Consider the following 19,098-nt stretch of genomic DNA (forward strand, 5'->3'; position numbering starts at 1 on the left):
CCAAGCTTCATTTCATCTTCTTTTAGATGCTCTTTAGTTGTAGAACATGTTTTTAGGGTTTATGTTCATGTTCTAGTTGTTCATTTATTTGTTTTTCACGCTTTTGCAATTCGTATTGCTTTTAATTCAAGTTCTTACTTTCGTTCTATGTTTATTCTGTTCTTTTAAAGTTCTTTAGCGAGTTTCACTTCCCTCACGCTCGAGAGAGAAGAGGGTTAAGCTAGAACTCATTGTATGACTTATTTATTCATTTAAATTCAATGAAAAATACTTTGTTTATGTTTTCGTGCATTTACTTTCATTTAATTATGTTCTAAATTAGTTATTAACCTCCTTGTAGAATGCCTTAGTCAAACGATTTGATTTTCAACACGCTCGGGATTTTGGCCAGATTGTGCCTGACACTTTTTTGGTTGGTTTCTAAAAACTTCTCTTTACGTCTTGTTTCCATTCGGCCGGTGGGAACTTGATTTATACACCAAAGCCCAACCTTAGGAAAGGTGAGTTAGGTAAAATAATAGGAAACCGATATAAGATGTGACTTAGGAATAAGCGCATAAAATATGGTCCTAGGCATAGACCGTCTGACCCATAATGAATATGAGTTGGTAGATATTCTCTAGGATTGTAATCACACATAGGAATATGATTGTAGGTTACCCTAGCCTCTGCAGCAATCAAAAGCAGTAGTGAAAGAGTAGAACTCAAATCCCAAGAAAAGCCAGGAATTGCGCCTGGTGCATTTTCCCAACATAGTGTGTTTTCCATGTTTTGCATCAAAACTAAGGTAGGAGACAAGGAGGTTGAGTTTTATTAAATTGCTTGTTAGTTAAAACCCCAAACAACAACATTTCACCACTATTTTCTTCCTAAATACAATTGCATATTTGAACCGTTCACTTCTTAAAAACTGTTTTGAAAAGCAACAAGTCCATGAGGATTCGACCTTGGATTACTTCCGAGTATTGCTTGTGACCGTGTTGCTAATCAGTGCATGTAACGCTTCCTCAAGCAAGGCTACTTGGGGGTTCACCTAGGGGACTACCGGCGGAGTTAGAGGGACCACTCTTCCCTGTAACATTGCTGGAGGTGTATGCTCGAGTGGGTCACAGGTTAGTGGGTCCGTGTAGTCGAATTAGTGACATGTAACTCAACAACAAATCACTAGGCGTTCGCAAAAAAAAAAAAAAAAACTAACAATTTCTATACACACGAAGTAAACTATTCTAACAAAATCAGCACAAACCATTCCATTAACATTCAATAATGCACGCACTCGCCCCCTGGTGCTACATACACACTGTTATGCTCTTAGATCTTGCATCAATTCAACATCTAATCATCAATAGACAAATAGAAATAATTAACACCAATTTTCCAGCCAACGAAAATCAATATAAGGAATCTTGCAACGTCCGTTACCGCAAACATTCGCCTTCGTCTAGGTGCGGGTAACTCCGGCCTAACTCGAATAAATGTAGGTTGTGTAAAACAAGCTTCTAATGGTTATGGGTAGGCACCAAAAGCGAAAACTGCTGCTGTCCAAGCTGTTTTATCAACAAAAGAACTCACCAAAACGTTACCCGCTACGCCGTGTGAAGCAAGGACCCGCGCCGCGATTTCCAACCACCAAGGGAGACCGAACCCGCTCGCGAAGGGGGGATGCGTCGCCGGAAAACGCCCCAGAACCGTACCCACGCCGCACCTCCGCCGCTGCTGCTGCCCAACCCCGCGCTCACAACTCTGCTGCCCGAAGCTGCTCGTTCGACGCCGTTTGATGCCACGCCCGCTGCTATCCGGAGTCGCGTGCCTGCTGCTGCCCGCGTCGCGCTGCTTGCCGTCGTCCACCGGAAATGGGCACCGCTGAAGAAAAGGGGTCGGCGATGGAAAGGAAAGAACGAAAGAAGGGAAAAAAATAGGGGGGGTGGGGTGTGTGTAGCCAAGACGTGGGTTTGGGGGGGGGGGGTTATGGTTTTCTCTTCCCTTTTCTTTTGTTTTATTTAAAAAAAAAACCACTTGGGCTACGGTTTTCCCTTTTACCTCTCTTTTGATTTTTTTTTTAAAATAAGGAAGACCCATTTATCCAATTGCCTTTTTGTTAAAACAAAACAAAGCCCACAAACAAGAAATTAGTGTCCTATTTCCAACCTCCTTAAGCCTAATTATATCCCATAATAGAATTAAGTGATTGGTCCATCGACCTAGGACAAAAGTCAAAGAAGCGGACTCCTCGTTAAATAATAATTAAATAAGCACATACATGTCAATAGATCACAACAATTTCCACAGCAGCTCAAAATAAAATTAAATGAAGCATTTAAATTAAATTAAAAAGATTTCTAAGAAAAGAGGCCCCGAGACGCGAGAGTAACCTAACCTGAGTAACGCGGGGCGTTATAGAACTTGAATTAAAAGCAATACGGTAAGCAAACGTATGAAAATACAAGGAAATAACAACTAAAAATTGAATCTAAAGCCTAAGAACGAGTTCTACAACGAAGAAGGAATGAAATGAATCTGAAAAGAAGCTTGGAAGGGATGATTTGCTGCTGCAGGAATGACTTTCTTATATAGGCCCTTGTGGTTGTTGAACTTCCCACTTCCATTTTACTTAGACTCACAGTTGTAGCTTGATTAAAACACATAGGAATTGTCCTCCTTGCCCATGATTAGTCAAAACGCACGTTTGGTAAAATGGACTTCAAAATTACACCAGGTGCAATTCCTGCAAAACAGAAAACTGTTATTTTCTTCCAACTTTGACCGCATTTTTCTCATATTTTTCCTAAAGTACCATATTTTGACTTTTACCCATAATTGTTCTATGCATGTTCTACTTTAACAATATGTAATTATGTTTTGAAAATAATGATGGGAAAGGGATCAAAATCTTGGTCGAACAGGCCTACCGACACATGTTTCTGCAGTAAAAAGTCGACCCTTACACACCCTCAAACTTAGCCATTTTGTTTGTAACGCCTCGCGTTCGTCATGTCAGATTAACCTCTAGCTACTAGATTTTGGTCGAAAATTTATTTAAAAGTATTTAAAATGGTTTTACCTTATTTTAATTGGGATGTTGTGGTGCTGTTGTGTGTTTTAGCTCTTAATTAATGAAGTAATTGTTTTTCGGCTGGTGTACTGGGCTGTTGGACTTGTACGTCTATTTTCGTTATAGGAAGATGATTAAACGGGCATCGTTAGAAAAAAAAATAGAAATTTTAATTCTTTTACCCATGGGCGTTATTTTCAAAAGTTGGGTAAATGGGCTTTTATTTTTTAGAGGTAAAAAAAAAAACAAGGGGAACCTTAGCAACATTTTCCTTTTCCAAATCGTGAGCCACCGCCCCCGTCCCTCCTTCCTTCCATCGCCCAGCCACGCCCTCTCTTACCCGAAGACCGGCGCGTCATCCTCTCCGATGAACAGCAGCAACGCGTGCGTCGTGGTTCGTGGCAGTAGCTGGCAACGTTTCGCGGCGGTTTGATGACGACTCGGGGTGTTTTCCAGCGACACAGAGTCTTAGTAGCAGTGTTCGGTGTTCGTAGAGGTCGGCGCCCTCGAGTACAGTTTCCACACGCCGCACAGCCGCATCGATAGCAGTAGGTGTGTTCTCTTTGTTGCGAAAATGCTTGCAGCAACTTTTTTTGAAGCATTTAGCACCTACCCATGACCGTTTGAAATCCAATTGAGGCAATCCACACCCATTCAAACTTAATCCAAGTTACCCACACCTAAACGAGGTCGTTTTCGCGGTAACAGAATTCTTAATTCCCATATAACCATTTTCGATGGCTGGAGATTCGTTTTATATTGCTGGTTTTTGGTCGTTTGTTGCTTAGGTGTTGAGTCGACACGAAGTTAGGAGCGTAGCAGTGTCTAAGTAGTACCAGGGGCGAGTGTGTGCGTTGATGTGTGTTGATAGAAATTGTTCTTGCTGTTTTCTTTGTTATAAGTGTGTTTCTCTTGCTATTTTGATGGTTGGGCACAGTTGTGAAAACAATATTGCCATGGAATCTTGCCATTTGTTTTTTTGTTGTTTATTTGAGATATGTATATGACTGGCATCGATGATTGTTGTTTGTAACCATGGAAATTTGCTGATTTGTATGGTTGAAAGTATTTATGTTGAGTTAAATACAGTTTATCCGGAACCTACGATGCATGTACTAACTTGCGCTGATATTTACTGAGTTAGAAGACGTGTACTTACTGGTTTGAGAATTGTGAGTTTCCTTCTCTTTTGTCTACTGAAAAGTATGTTGGAAGGAAATGTGTGTTGTGAATGAAAGTGAACCGCCTATTTGATGAGTTGAAAAGGTTGGTTGTGATCTGTCTGAAGTGGAGGAACATGTTAGTTGTTTCTTGTTGTGAATCGCCTAAACTATCTTCCTTGTTACCCCACGTCACATAACTCCCCCACCCCCTACAATAATGCAGGGGAGTTAAATATTAATATTAATATTAATAATTAATATATATAAAATATATATATATATATAATAATTAAAATATAATTAATTAATTAATCATATTAATTAATAAATGTTAATTAATTATTAATCTAATTAATAATTAATATATATATATATATATATATATATATCAAATAAATAATTAACCCTTAATTATTTATCACATGAATAGAATCATATTCTAAAACATTTCTCTCGTATAACCTATACTTTTAATGTACTTCTTATGCACATTATTTTTAACCTATAGTTTTAATATGAATCTTATTCATATTAATTTCATTTGAATCTCATTCAAACAATTTCTCTCATAATATATAGTTTTAATTTATAATTAACTATATATTATAATGTATCAATATACATATAATCCCTTAAGTAATTTGAATAATTCAAATTCTTCCAAAAACTTGATCCTCGTTTTACCCGTTATGAGCTAGCAAGGGGACCTAATGGACCTACAGATCAGAAGCTCCAACAATGCAAGTTCAATCGGTCAAACTCATTGACCGAGTTAATCAAGATTCGTTAACTACGGGTCATTCCACTAAAGACCCGCAGTTGCACTCTTCTCACTGCAGAATGTTTTCATGTCCAGGATATACGACCATTAATGACGAGGCAATCATTCACGAGTTCTCGTAACTCGAGTTGGGTCAAATTACCGTTTTACGCCTGAGTTACATCTTACTCCTTAAAAACCACTGCTCCTCTAATGAACAACCCGGTTGTGGTCCGACCAATAACCGGAAGTCCCTCTCGGGCCAATGAGAGGTGGATCCCCTTGTTCAAGTCCCGGAGTCAGCATTTAAGGGAACACTCATCTAGTCCCCTAAAGTCGGAGAGGAGTGAATTCCATCTTGTGAAGTTATGTTCCCAGCTCCCCACTCGATCTTGACCCCAAAATGGTAGGAATGTTGAGTCGGTAACTTGGGCCACTCTCACCCATACAGATTAAAGGACGAGCCCTCACGGGCAGGAGTCCATAACTCACTTAGGATTGAGAATGAGTTGTCTGGTCATCCTAAGAAACAGCAATCTATTAGTTAACGGTGTTACATCTAAAGATTGGCTATTTCGTGGTCCGGTCTTATACAAACTCATTGTATAGGATACCCCCACTCGCATGTCTCCACACGAACGACCTAGATCGAGTCGTCTGTAAGCTTTACAGAGTCGGTCGTATCCATAGTGTTGCCAGGATAACGTACCCAGCCTTATCCATATACTATAGACCCTTTAGGTTATTCACCGGACATTATCCACTTGTATATCAGGGTATATGAAATATATACCTTGTATATCAGGAGTATATCAAATATATACCCAGTACATATATTGTCCCAGTTACACTAAAATAACCTCGGATGTTTAGTTTATTGGATTTTGGACAATGAAATGCTATGAATTCAACATCAAATTTATTGAATAAAACTTTACTGAATATACATTTGTTTTTAAACAAAATACAAACTACGAGTTTAGGGCAACACACCCAACGAGGACTTGCTAACCGAGGCTCATAACACCCCATTCTCAGTGCATCTAGGGAGTACCAAGGTGTACAGAGACCTTAAGAAGAATTATTGGTGGCACAATATGAAGCGAGAAATTGCTCAGTTTGTTAGTAAGTGTTTGACGTGTCAGCAGGTGAAGGCCTCAAGACAGAGACTGCCGGGTTGTTGCACCCTTTAAGCATACCTATCTGGAAATGGGACAACGTGGCCATGGACTTCATTACAGGGTTACCGAGAACAGTCAAAGGGTACACAGTGATTTGGGTGATTGTGGACCAATTGACAAAGTCTGCCCATTTCTTACCAGGCAAGGCCACCTATTCAATGAAGAGGTGGGCAAGGCTCTATCTGCAGGTGATAGTTAGACTACATGCCATACCAGTATCCATAGTGTCAGACCGAGATCCTCGCTTCAAGGCCACTTTTTGGCGAAGTTTGCATAAGGCACTTGGAACCCATGTTGACTTTAGTACAACATTCCATCCCCAGACTTACGGTCAGACAGAGCGTTTGAATCAGATTTTGGAACACATGTTGAAAGCCTGTATAATAGACTTCAGTGGTTATTGGGACAAGCATTTGTTTTTAAAAAAGTTTGCTTATAACAACAGTTATCAGACAACAATTGGGATGGCCCCATACGAAACTCTGTATGGGATAAAGTACAGATCTCTAGTTCACTGGGATAAGGTTGGAGAGAGAGTCCTGTTGGGACCAAAACTGGTGCAGGAGACTAATAGGGCTATCCAAAGGATTAGGGCGAAAATGTAGACGGTTCAAAGCAGGCAGAAAATTTACGCCGATAATAGACGAAATGAGCTGGAGTTTAGTGTCAACAATCACGTTTTTCTTCACGTGGCACAAGTGAAAGGAGTCCTACGTTTCGGTAAGAAAGGGAAGCTTAGTCCGAGGTACATTGGCCCTTTTGATATCTTGGAACGCGTCGGCTGAGTCGCTTACCGGTTGGCTCTGCCTTCATCTCTATTTGTGGTGCATAACGTGTTCCATGTTGAGAAAGTATTACATGACCATTCTCACGTCCAGGATCCCGAACCATTATAGTTAGATGGAACCTTGTGCTACAAAGAAGTACCCGTAGAGATCTTAGCCAAGAAGACCAAGATGCTGCGAAACAAGACTATTGACTTGGTAAAGGTCATATGGAGAAATCACCAAGTGGGGGAGGCTACCTAGGAAAAGGAAGATGAGATCTTAGCGAAATATCCTGAGTTGTTTTCTCAATGAACTTTCGACGACGAAAGTTTTTGAAGGGGGGAGTCTGTACCGCCCTGTGTTACTCACGTCAGATTAACCTCTAGCTACGAGATTTTTGTCGAAAATTTATTTTAAAGTATTTAAAATTGTTTGACCATATTTTAATTGGGTCGTTGTGGAGCTGTTGTGAGTTTTAGCTCTTAATTAATGAAGTAATTGTTTTTCGGCTTGTGTGCTGGGCTGTTGGACTTGTACGTCTATATTCGTTATGGGAAGAAGATTAAACGGGCATCGCTAGAAAAAAATAGAAATTTTAATTCTTTTACCCATGGGCCTTATTTTCAAAAGCTGGGTAAATGGGCTTTTATTATTTAGAGGTAACACAAAAAAAAAAAAAAAAATACAAGGGCAACCCTAGCAACCTTTTCCTTCTACAAATCGTGAGCCACTGCCCCCATCATTCCTTCCTTCCATCACCCAGGCACGCCTTGTCCTACCCGATGACCGGCGCGTCATTCTCTCCGTCGAACAACAGCAGACGCGTGCGTCTTGGTTCATGGCAGTAGCGGGCGACGTTTCGTGGCAGTTTGACGATGTTTTAGGGTGTTTTGTGGCAGCACAGGGTCATAGCAGCAGCGTTCGGTGTTTGTGGAGGCCGCCCCCCTCGGGTACAGTTTCCACACGCGGCACAACTGCATCGATAGCAGTAGGTGTGTTCTATTTGTTGCGAAAACGCTTGCAACAACTTTCTTTGAAGCATTTAGCACCTACCCATGACCGTTTGAAATCCAATTGAGGCAACCCACACCCATTCGAACTTAATCCAAGTTACCCACACCTAAACGAGGTCGTTTCCGCGGTAAGGAAATTCTTAATTCCCTTATAACCATTTTCGATGGCTGGAGATTCGATTTTGATTGTTGGTTTTTGGTCTTTTGTTGCTTAGGTGTTGAGTCGACGCGAAGTTAGGAGCATAGCAGTGTGTAAGTAGTACCAGGGGCGGGTGTGTGTGTTGAATGTGTGCTGATAGAAATTGTTTTTGTTGTTTTCTTTGTTATAAGTGTGTTTCTCTTGCTATTTTGATTGTTGGCCACAGTTGTGAAGACGATACTGCCATGGAATCTTGCCATTTGTTTTTTTTTTGGTTGTTTATTTGAGATATGTATATGACTGGTATCCATGACTGTTGTTTGTAACCAAGGGAATTTACTGATTTGTATGGTTGGAAGTATTTATGTTAAGTGAAATACAGTTTATCCGGAACCTTCAATGCATGTACTAACTTGTGCTGGTATTTACTGAGTTAGAAGACGTGTACTTACTGGTTTGAGAATTGTGAGTTTCCTTCTCTTTTGTCTACTAAAAAGTATGTTGGAAGGAAATGTGTGTTGTGAACGAAAGTGAACCGCCTATTTGATGAGTTGAAGAGGTTGGCTATGATCTGTCTGAAGTGGAGGAACATGTTAGTTGTTTCTTGTTGTGAATCGCCTAAAGTGGTAGAGCAGGTTAGTTGTTATGTTTGTTGTGTATTGTCTAAAGTGATGGACATGGTAGTTGTTTCATTTTATGTGAATCGCCTGAAGCGGTAGAACATGATGGTTGTTCTATTTGTGGTGTTTTGTCTGAAGTGATAGGCCTGACCAAAGGTTTTGTCAGTGGAAGACAGTATGGTGAATGATTGAGAAGTCATGGAAAATAAAAGCAAGAGATTATAGTGGGAGACCATAAGTTAAGCGTGTGGCTTACTCTGACATGGAAGGGCATGGAGAAACACTTAGCTCTAGTGGCAATGGCCGGGGTTGATACGTCACTACTGAATGTCGGTTTTCCGAGTGAAGAAAAAAATCATAGGTCAGTTTGTTAGAGATGAGTGTGAGGCTCCGTGTACAAAGGGTCGGGGGTCGGCATGGTGAGTCTATATGATAACTAGTATTGGATCCTGATATGGTGGTGGTCGGGAACAATATGCCTAGTAGACGTCGAGACCTTTGTTACGAAAGGTCAAGGATCGATGCACAGTTCGAGGCCTCAGAATTAAGGTCAAAGTCAAACACGAAGTTTCTCTGAAGGAATGTCGGGCCCTTGGGTATAAAAGGGCAAGGGGTGATACGACTCGAAGAGTTAGACTTGGAGGAATAACCTTGTAGAATAAGTTAGAAGTGTTTTGGAGGAGTTATAATTCAGAGGGCTCTGTGGTTGAAGTTCCGTGTGTTTTGCTATTTGAGATGCATGTGTGTGTGTTGTTACACGTTACTGCTTATTGATGTTAATTTCTAACTGTCTTCTTGTGATACTGTTATGACTTTGAGCATGCTGCTTGTGTATAGTAAGTGAGGGCTACTTACAGAGTATTTTATATACTCACCACCTCTCTACCATTATTTGTTTTCAGGTGTAGATCGAGTCTTTGGCCATGGTGATTACTAGGAAGAGGGTTAAATTTGGAGTTTAACAACGTTAGCCTATGAGTGTTGTGAAATTCGGGGGCGTTACATTGTTGTCCTCAAGCAAAAACAACAACAACAAATCTATAAAAACCAACATGCTAGAATGATGAATGAGCAACAATCCGAAGATTCTAAGTATTTTAATCATATCCGTCTCGGGAAGGACCCCACAAGTTAAACATCCTAACTTTAATCTCAATCCAATATGTCATAAACCATCCTTTATTTTGAAAATAAAAATTATTATAAATCTTCTTCTTTTCTAAAACACAAAATTTTTTACAAAACCAAGGAATATGCACACTTCCATTTTGATTAAAAAAGTTTTACATCAAAAAGACACATGGACCGTGTACTAGCTCTTGAGGTTTTCCACACACTAACATCGATTTCAGACCACAACCACACATAGAAACTTGCTACGTAGCAACCTGGCATAAAATGACGTCGACAAGAGATTTTCCACACACCAACATCGATTTGTAGGCTACTACCCTCCAAGATGCTAACACCAATTATTTAAAGACAAATGAATGTTTACAGTGGGGTCTCGCGAAAAAGTAGGTGCGTTTTCTTGCCACTCATGTTTTTTACAACTCTTGTCTTTCTCGCAATTTTATTTTTCTTTTCTTTCCCCCCACTCTTATTTTCTCTGAAAACTTTTTTTTGAACTTGATTTTTCTTCTTTTGAACTGTTTTTAAAAATTTTTTTTTTCAAAAAAAAAATTCTTGCATATGACTCTTTTTGCATAAGACTCTTTTTTTTTGTTTATATTGCTTGCATTTTCTTTCTGACTTTTTTTCGAAATGTAAAAAACATTTTCTTTCTAAAATAAAAAGACACAAGTTGTCCCTCTCAGACTTTAAGGGAAAAAGTGTCCTCGTTGGGGAAAGGAATTTTGGGAGATGCAAAATTTTGGCACAAAAAGGACATGGACTTCCAAAGCAATTAAAAAGTTTTATAACCCAAATAGAAAGTGGAAAATTACTTATGGCTTGATCATAAATGTAACGCCCCGCGTTCTCTGACTTGTCTTTTTAGAGATAAATAGTGTCTTTGGATTTTTCCCTAAGCTGGTAACTTTAATTCTTGGATTTTATAATTTTGAAATTATAATTTTTGGCTAAATTAGAATTAAGTTTAATTTCATTGGATTAACATAATTTAAGTTCTCGATCAATGTAGGAGATTTCTAGTTAAATCTTAAATTCATGGTCTTTGGGACTCTTAATTTCTACTTATTGGGTTATTATTATTGGCTATTAGAGTTTAAGTTAGCTATTTTATTTCGGGTTTCTTGTTTTGGGCCGTTAGAACTATTTGAAAATAGAATTCTAGTTTCTTCTAGCCCATGGGCTTTCCATTAGAGTTGGGAGTTGGGCTTTTCATTTTTAAAACTAATTAAGAGGATTCTTTAAGAATTGGGAATGTGGGCTTTTTCGTTTAAATGCAAAATAAATAAAATAAACAAAAGAAAACCCTAACTCACCATCATCCCCTTCTTCCTCTCCTTGTTGAGCCGTCAACCCCCCCCCCCCCAAACTTTCTTCTTCGACGGCTCTTCCTTCTCGGCAACGCAGATCCTTGCACGGCGGCTCACGATCCGGCAGCCCGTGACAGTAGTGCAACCCTGCGGCGGCGAGACCCAGATCTGACGGACCCGACAGCGCGCGACCCTGATGCCGAACACCATGGCCACGGCAATCTACTCTTTCGGCGGCTACCCACGAATCCCTCAGGTGTTTTGCGTCAGTTTTGCGGCAGCCCGAGCACTGGACGGTGCTGCAGCGGCGGGTCATGGCGTTCCGACGATGTTTGCCTCAGTTCATGGCGTCCCGACGTTCTTCAACGGTTGAAATGGTGACACAACTCCTCGATTAGTCCAGATCTGGTGCGTCCAGCCCTCCCTGACGCTAACAGTAGCTTTCCGGCCCATTTGAAGTTTACCCACACCCGTTTGAGGCTCGTTTTTCGTTACTCGTCCCCTCCGGCGTTGGTTCGGCGTTGACCCACCCCTAATCGAAACAGCCAAACCAGCGTTACCCATCACTTTTTGACATCGAAACAGCAAGCGCAAAGTCCTTCAAACTTGGATTTGAAAGCTCGGACCTCCTCGGCATCGACCCACTCCTCATACAAGAGGTCTTAGAGTGAGTTAGTAGGTAATAACTCACCTAAACCTTGTTTCGATTCAAATTACATGTTGTTAGATGAATTCTAATCAAGTTTGGTTTGCTTTTGGATTTAGGAACCCTTCGGTGAACTTGGTAGCGCATTAGAACTTTGTTGTAAGTAGTTCTTACTTGGGGGATGTTTGTTGATTGAATATGTATGAATTGCGTGGTGCTTTCGGTGTGTTTATTATTTATTAATATGTAAGTTAATAGGTGTTATTGAGATGGTTTCGTGCTTAACTTTGCTATACTTGAATCTCTCATGTATTTAGGAGTTTGTTGGGCATCATTTGAGAACTTCTAGTTGTTATTGTTGGGATGCATCCTTGTTGTTTCTTTTGTTCCTTTCCTTTTACATATTAGGAAAATATCTTGGGTCATGATTATTGGATGTGCCTTGAAAGTTGCTGCTCGGTATGGTTGGAAGTGATTAAGCTTTGATGTTTGAAAGCATGTCTTGGGATTGAAAATGCACGTGATAGTTTTATGTTATTTAGTTTATGTTTGCTTAGTTGGAAGCTATGGGATTATTTTCTTGTTTTGTACGATGAAGAGCATGTTGGATAATTGTGTTTTGATTAGATGTGTGAATGGCTTGTCGATGCATTTGAAAGATTGGAATTGGTGGCCTATCGAGTAATGAAAAGTAAGTAGACGAGGGGCGGGTGCGTGCGTTGATGTTTATTATTTGGTTGCCGTTGTGCTGTTTTATGATGTTTGATATTGATTTTGATACGTTATTGTGCAGTGTAATTCTTATTTATGTTGGTTTATGTGCCTGAGTAGTGTTGCATGTCCGTCGGTGATAATAGTGGAAATTTTGTATTGTTGAGCTGCTGAGATCTGATGTGGAATGATGTATGTTGCAGGGAATGCTCGTTAAAGTGGACTTATTGTGGAGATGTTGTCTGAATTTTGCATAAGATGTTTGGCGTGTCTGATGTGTTTATTTATGTCTAGCAATGCTTATTGAATACTAATGTTGGATGATTTCTTTGAATGTTGGATATTAAATGTTTGGATGAATTGGGCGTGTTCTTAAAAGTTTTCTGAACCGCTATGTGACAAGTATGTTATGTGAAGCATGCCATAGGGTTATTTGTTGAAGCTTTTGTGTGCTCTATGTTGTGATCAGGTTGGTTGCTGTCAAACTTTGTGTTTTTGAGATCTGTGATGCATTGAAATCATACTAGTGGTTGTGTCGTGATGGGCGTTGTGGTGGTTGCTGTTATTAGGGAAGTAGTACTGAAATCCTGGTTGGAGGCTAGAAATGATATGTGGAGTTATGAAAGTTACAAAGTGAATGGGTGAGTGTCAGGGCCTCGGGTATAAATAGTCGAGGGCTGATACGTCACTAATTGGGTATCGAGGCCTCGGGTATAAATGGTCGGGGGTCGATGCGAGGAGTCTTTCGAAAGGAGAAGTATTGGGGCCTTGGGTATAAATGGTCAAGGGCCAATAGATTGTAAGACATCGAGGCCTCGGGTATAAATGGTCGAGGGTCGATGCAGAGTTCAAGGCCTCGGGTATAAATGGCCGAGGGCCGATGCTGCAGGGTCGGGGCTCTGGGTATAAATGGTCAGGGGCCGACTCTGCTCGAAGGAGTTAACTGTGGAAGGCTAGAGTAGTTGTGATAAGCGTAGAGATACTTGAGATGTTAGGGAGACTAGAAGTTAGTACTGGTAGTTAATGTGTTCCTGGTTGTGGTTGTCACCGAATTTTATAGAATGTGTCTGTGTTTGAATGCATAATGTGATGAAAAACTTGACTGTGAATGTTTCATGATTTGGTTGAGCATGATGTGTGTGTGTTGATCCTTTAATAAGCATGACATGTTGTTCCTTGATAAGTATGCTATTTGTGCGTGACCCTTCAGATAAGGGCTGCTTACTGAGTACTGTGGTTGTACTCATCCCTCTTTTTCCCTTCCAGTTTGCAGGTATCGAGCTAGCTCTTGGGATGGTGATGGCGAGGAGGAGGCTTGATCGGAAAGACCATGAGCTATGCTGCGTGAAATTAATTTCTTTTAGTTAGGATAGTTGTGGCCATTTAATCTTGTAGTTGAGTTGGTAGTGGTTGGTTTTTGTTTAGTTTTATTGTCTAAAGGATGATTGTAAGGGTGCCGACTCATTATTCTTTTAGAGCATTAACTTTGTTAGCCTCTTGAACTACGAGGTTGTAATCTACATAGGATATTTATGAATACATTTGTTTAAGTTGTTCGTACTTAAATTAGTTTTTGCTTCATTGCCATTCGAGATGTTAAAAATTCATTTAGTGAATGGTTTATAGTTAGTAAAGGTTTCCTTGAAGGGTTTGGTTAACGTGAGGTCGGTATTAAATGGTTTATCTGTATAGGTTTTGAGTTTCTCTTAAAACTTTAGTGTTGTTGTTCTAATTGTTCAAGCTCTCGTGAGTGTTAAAAATCAGAGTCGCACAGCGGAAGCGTGGTAGTTCTATTGCTTAGTATTGTTGTGAAGAAAGTTCTCTTGTTTATGTGAAAATTTTAGGTAGGCTTAATAACGATCCCTGTTTGGAAATGGTGAAATTCCTTGGGCGTTACAATAAAACTAGAAAATGTAACCTATTCATGCCTTTAAGAATCCTCATTGACATGATACAAAAACAAAGAACAAAGGAAAGCATTTCATTAAAAAGATGAACATGTTGAGAGTTCATAAAAGATGCATTGAATAAGCTAAGGACAAGCTAGTAGCTAGAACCAGGAAGCATGCAAGCTTGAACTTAATCACATGAAGAAACACAACTTATATACCCATTCTCAATAGCACAACATCCCAAAACTAACCTAAATCTAAAACTAAGCTAAACAACCTATCATGCAAACAATAAGAACAAAAACAACATACACTACCTAACATACAATATCAAGATCCAAGTATCAAAGAAAAGAGAGGGATATACTCCCCTAATCATCATCTGAAGATTCATTTTCGATAGAATAGGTAGGAAGACGGGAAGAAGAGGGTAAGTCAGTTACAAGCTCATCGGGGAAAGAAGGTGCTTAATCATCGTATATCTTTTTGAGGAACTCACATGCGGCATGTTGAGTAGCCAAAAGAAGCTCGTACTTGTCCCTTAGCTCGTTATGTTGCTCTTTAGTTACCACTCCTTGGGTCTCGGAATCCACAGCGGTAATGGGAGAGTTTTCCCGAACAATCAAATATCCCCGAACTCTCCTTAGGGATGTGACCGGCTTCTTGGACATCACTACATTCACATCGTCAACTTCCACTCCCGCCTGCTAACATAACTTAGTTATTATTCCAAGAAAAACAAGTGGACCTACCATTTTCTCCGAGCAACTATGAATCACGTTTCTTATGAGTTCGCCAAAATTGGACTCAATTCCATTCATCACCTTATTGCGCTTAATGGAGGATCTTGAGAAGTGGGAATCAATCTATTCTTCACCACATATGTCCAAACCGTTGCTTGTTCATTGATGTCAAGGGGCTTTAGGGAAAGCTTCCCTGTTGTTGAAACGGTCCAAGTCTTGCATGGTGTACAAGATATGACAAATTCTTACTGCGTTTCCATTGCGCTACTCTGATTAATAACACTTACAAAAGCTAGCACTAAACAAAACAAACAACATTAAAGTTCTAACGAAACTCAAATTATTCACAGTTAATATTTTAATAATAGTCCAACCGTATATAACTTCACAATGAAATCTTCACTAATCATATACCATCCACTACACGAATCTAACTTTCTCAAATAGCAGTGAAGCAAAAGTAAATTTAAGTCCAACTTGAACAAATGTATAATACTGATACAACCTTTTACAAAGGAACATAAAACATCAATTTATTAATCTAATAACTGACTCAAGCTACAAATTAACGAGTATAATCCTATTCAAATTGAAACTTAACAATGCAATGTTAAATGGTCTCTCTAGTCAAGTCTTCTCCTCGCCATCACTATTCCAAGAGTCAACTCGTTACCTGCAAAACTGAAGGGGAAAAAGAGGGATGAGTACAACCACGGTACCCAGTAAGCAGCCCTTATCTCAAGGGTCACACATGATCAACATGCTTACCAAAGAATCAACACATTATGCTTATCAAAGAATCAGCACATCATGCTTATCGTTAACTTCGAGCCTTAAATGAAAAGGAGCATATTAAAAGAAGCAGTTTATGCATAAGCTTAACTAAACATGCACCATACATGTCAAACTCATCCTCACATTTCAACTCACTAATTCTCTTTCCTGATTCCTCAAAGACCCACTCCTTCAAGTCGTACCGACCCCTGACCTCGCATAGCCAAAGGCATCGACACTTATCTACCGTGCTCCACGTTGACCTTGACATTTATCCCCAATGCCTCAACTACTACTCAACGTATTGGTCCTTGGCATCGAAGAAACTTAGAACCTATCACATTATGTTAGTCCTCCAAGTCTAACTCCTCGAATCGTATCGGTCCATGCCATTTTTCCCTAAAGCCCCGACACTCATCTACAGAAGCTTGGCGTTTGACCTTGCCATTTATCCCCAAGGCCTTGAATTGTGCATCAAACCTTGACATTTATCCACAAGGGATCGACGACTACTCAACATATTTGTCTTTGACCGCAGCCACATCAAGATCCAATACGAATTCAATAATTAGAATCATCATGCCGACCGCCGACCTTTGTACCCAGAGCTTCGACACTCATCTCTACCAAGTTGGGGTATCGATCCCCGCCTTTGCACCTGGAGCCTCGATACCCAACTAGTGACATACCAGTTCTCTGACCCTGTTACTCATCCACACACTTCATTATATCCCGAAACTCTCACTACAATCCTACATGCTTCTAAGTCATGACCCATGCAGAAATTATCTCACAACAATGCAACATGTGTTATACACGAAACATATGCCACTATCATCCAGACATGGCCATCCAACATAACACAAGAACACCTTTCTTTCAATATTTAGCATGCTTTACACACCACAACGTATATAATTCACAAAAGAGACGTAGCCGGCATATATCCAGAATGCATCTAACACTCTAAAAAGTTTAATAGTAATCAGAACACGACCAATATGTATAAAGTAGTACCAACCGCAAGCAATCATGCAACAACACTTATAGGCACACAAACATACATTCCGTTCATAGCAGCACACAATAAACAATCCCCCCAGTAAGAAATTACTTACAAACAAAGAACCTAACACTCCTAAGCTTCGCCGAAAAGTTCCTAAAACAAAGAAACAAGCTTGGGTTAGAATACAAACATAAACACTTAAATCAAATCCAAAAGCGGGTCGAAGTGAGTCATTACTTACTAACTCCCACCGAACCCACTTCGATTAAGAGTGGGTCAACTACAAGGAGGTTCGGGCTTCAAAATCCATGTTCGGAAGGTTTTGCGCTTGCTTGTCCGATGCCAAACATCAATGGGTAATTCGAGTCGTCTTTCGTTCGAGTTTGGGTAAGTGTGGAATGAATGTCGAAGGGGGTGGGTATCACGAACTAAGTTCGGATGGCTTCGAACAAAAGTGGGTAATATAAATCAAGCTTCGGTTGAGTGTGTGTAAGTCTCAAATGTAGATGAAAAAGGAAAATCGTCACTACTGGTCCGTTTGTGGCAAAGAAAGAGTGGCGTGGCACTACTGGTTGGGCCGCTCAAAGATCATTAGATCGGGACCGTTTGTGTGTCTCACAGTCGGGTTATGCAGTGTTCGAACCACACTAAGGTTGTGCCACCACTTCAATGCCGTTGCAGATCATTGAACTGCTCGAAGATACCATCGGAGGAGCCATATTTTCGCACTACTGCAAAACAATGTGCGAGGGAGAGGAGAACGTCGTGGAACGCTCAACCTCGGGTGATATAGAAATGAATGATCACGGAGTACACGGGGAAAGTCTACAAGAGGAGCAAGCTCAAATCAGCTCAAATGAAGCTTATGCTCAAAGTCAACCCAATCATGAGCCAATCATTATGCCACAAGGTCCAATCACAAGAGCTAGTGCTAAAAGACTACAAGAAAGGTTGAATGGTCACTTCCAAGCTAAGGTGTTCACACTTGGTGAAGAGTTGCATCCCTTCAAGCTTGAAAAGACATCTTGTCCTCCAAGAAACTTCATGAATCTAAAAATCCAGATTCATCCACATATTTAATTTATTATGTATTTTTCAAGGGTTGTGTCTTTTCATCCAAGAGTTGTGTATTTTCATTATGTCTTTTGAATTACTATAAATAGGGATGTACATTTGCTTTTCAAACACAACATTTTGATGAATGAAAATTCAGATTGAGTTTAGTCTCTCTCAAGCTTTTAAGCTTTCTTTGTATTCTTGTGTTAGAATGCATGTTTTAGAACTTTCAATCTAGTTTGATCCATTAGGTTGTGGAGAGTTCGAAATCTTGAATATAGGAACAAGTTCTCCTTTATTCTTGATCATTGATCATCTTTTCCAAGCACAAATCTGTTTAGCTTTCTTGGGGTTGATTCATCATCTTGTTATTGGGGTTATTCTTATTATTGTTGTGTGGCACCTTGTATAAGGGAGTTCTCATGCATAATTGAGTTAGTTCCTTTATCATTTGGTATCAGAGCTTAGGCTCTAAACAGATTATATCTTTATCCGCTTTCCATTCTTCTTCATCTTTCTTTCTATTTTCAACCATATCTAAATCCACTACGTGTGACTCTTCATCTTCTCATATTTGATTCATCTTTTATCATACTTGCTGGAGAAAAAATTTTGTTTTCAAGGAAAAAAAAGTGACTCTTCATCTTCTTTTGATTCACACCATTTCACTCATATCTCTTTCCTTTCCATTCTATTTTGCTTATTAGAAAACGTTTCTCTATTTGTTTCCTAAATTTTTGATTTTTTGACTTTTCACATTCTATGCTATATTGAACTGTTCTTGCATGATTCTCATAAGAATACTATAAAGACTTGCTAAAGTTTGAGATATTAGAAGTTCAAATGTTTCAACAAAGGCGAAGACGTCGTGAGAATCACGTTAGTGAGGACCTGTTTCGGAAGTCTATGAGAGATAATTTTGCTGAAATGTGCAAATCCATGAAGTACATTTCAAAGTTAAATCAAGAATTGAAATTGAGGGACCAAGCCAAGGAAAGACAAGCTGCACAATTCGTTCAAAGGGAGGAAGATTTTCCCGAGCCTCAAGAGGATGAGAAATCAATTCAAAATGAGAGAGAACATCCAAATCTCCAAAAGGATGATTCGAACAATGTTGAGGTCGTTATGTGTGAT

The 19,098-nt window shown here is 39.7% G+C and overlaps 1 long non-coding RNA gene across 1 annotated transcript; it reads left to right on the forward strand.

Annotated features, from left to right (window-relative positions):
- Positions 1-11,822: 11,822 nt before the first annotated feature.
- Positions 11,823-14,043, forward strand: LOC148209691 (uncharacterized). The gene is made up of 2 exons (XR_015792948.1): positions 11,823-11,941; positions 13,760-14,043. It is a non-coding gene; the product is annotated as an uncharacterized LOC148209691 (long non-coding RNA).
- Positions 14,044-19,098: the final 5,055 nt, after the last annotated feature.

Source organism: Momordica charantia (genome assembly GCF_013281855.1).
Source record: "Momordica charantia cultivar OHB3-1 chromosome 8 unlocalized genomic scaffold, Mcharantia_2.0 BLBB01000008.1, whole genome shotgun sequence".
Taxonomy (NCBI): Eukaryota; Viridiplantae; Streptophyta; class Magnoliopsida; order Cucurbitales; family Cucurbitaceae; genus Momordica; species Momordica charantia.